The sequence below is a fragment of the Pundamilia nyererei genome, unplaced genomic scaffold (genome assembly GCF_000239375.1).
Source record: "Pundamilia nyererei isolate P.nyererei 1_Seehausen unplaced genomic scaffold, PunNye1.0 scaffold00034, whole genome shotgun sequence".
Lineage (NCBI taxonomy): Eukaryota > Metazoa > Chordata > Actinopteri > Cichliformes > Cichlidae > Pundamilia > Pundamilia nyererei.
Window position 1 is genome coordinate 2630953 of NW_005187435.1, and position 1636 is coordinate 2632588.

At 39.7% G+C, this 1636-nt stretch overlaps 1 long non-coding RNA gene across 1 annotated transcript in view; it reads right to left on the reverse strand.

Annotated features, from left to right (window-relative positions):
- Window positions 1-1345: 1345 nt before the first annotated feature.
- The window catches only part of LOC102193751 (uncharacterized), a 2869-nt gene continuing 2578 nt past the window's right edge, over window positions 1346-1636 (reverse strand). Inside the window, exons 2-3 of the long non-coding RNA XR_311647.2 lie at window positions 1578-1620; window positions 1346-1448 (exon numbers count right to left, since the gene is read on the reverse strand). This is a non-coding gene — a long non-coding RNA (uncharacterized LOC102193751). The remainder of the gene's footprint in view (window positions 1449-1577; window positions 1621-1636) is intronic.

Sequence of the window (1636 nt, forward strand, 5' to 3'; positions counted from 1 at the left end):
AAAAAAAAGACATTTTTCATGAAGATTATGAATCCTGTACAGATCCCAATCTAACTTCAGTGCAATGCTCTACATATGGAGTCCAACAAATGGGATCTTTTTTAATGGGAGAGGAAGTAAGATAAAAGTGACTTCAAAAAACTAAATCATGTGTCATGTTTAAAATCCACAAAGAAGAACTTAGTCTGTAAAACAACAGATTCCTCCACAGTGGACAAAAACACTCATGAGCTTTGCATTTTATATATGGATTAGTGGTATGTAATCTCATAGGCCCAAGTAAGCTGGTGTATAGGGCCCACTGGTTAAGCAGAGAACTTGGATATCCTACATGAGTGCAAAAGCATGCCCGTGTGGGATATGTAACAGGCTTTTACTGTCTGCCTCTAAACCAGCTTACTAAATATGGAAAAGAGCATGCGGTGCCTACATTAAGCATATAGACGGTTTGCTGTACAGTGGTCCCTCGTTATAACGCGGTTCACGTTTCGCGGATTTTTTTTGTGCAATTTTGCATGCTTTTTTTTTTTTTTAATTACAGTGCATTGTGTTCTGCGTCCTGATCGGTTGTAGACAATCGTCAAACAATCTCCGCCATGCCGTGTCCCCTGTCCAGTACAGAATGTGTTCAGCTCGTCAAATTTAAATAAATCTTCGATCGCTAGCAGTGTGACTCTGAAGTGCTGTACTATATGTTTGTAAGTTTTCTCCCCAACAAGCACAACAATGTCGACGAAACGTTTTGCACCGTAAAAGGCACCTGCAGTAGCACCCAAAAGGCAGAGGAAGATGCTCACCATCGCACAAAAAGTTGGACTTCTGGACATGCTAAAGGAAGGTAGAAGTTACCGTATTTTTCGGATTATAATATAATACTGGACTTATTTTTCTACGAAGATTTGAACTTTGAGGGTGTTTAAACAAGAGAGAAAAGTGTGAAAATCTTCTTGCCTGTCTGAGAAAAGTGTGTGTAGTGAGGGGTTTTACAGCCTTAAAACATCTATAATAACAGTAAAAAATAAAGTTGGCTACTTCGCGGATTTCACCTATCGCAGGTTATTTTTAGAACGCAACTCCCGCGATAAACGACGGACCACTGTACAAGCAAATAAAAACATCACTGATACTGCCACTAGAGGGCACTTTCACATTTACGATAGGCTTGTTGGACAAGTGATCTGTATCCAGAAGAGCTCAGAGTCAGAACAGAGTTTCTCCCCTGATCAAAACATGTTTTGTCATCAGGAGACTATGACTCAAGCTTCCTAATCTTACCTCAAACCAAAGCCTATAGTAATTTTATTCTTGACACAAGACATTCAGACAATAATATTCTTACTTGTTTTATCAATCAGACTCTGTGCTTGCTCCTCCATCCATTTCTGGTAGTAATCTTTCACATTTTCTTTGTGCTTTCGGCCACTGCAGTGGGTTTTCCTCACTGACGGCTTAAACAGAAACAGAGTAAAACCATGAGATATTTAACTGGAACAGAAAAGACACACACACACGCGCGCGCGCACGCACGCACACGCTAATGCCTTTCAACAATTTGATATGATACAAACAAAACTTACCGAATCATGTGTAAGGTAGGTATCACAGTAGTCACAGTAAAACCTGAGGATTAAAAAAA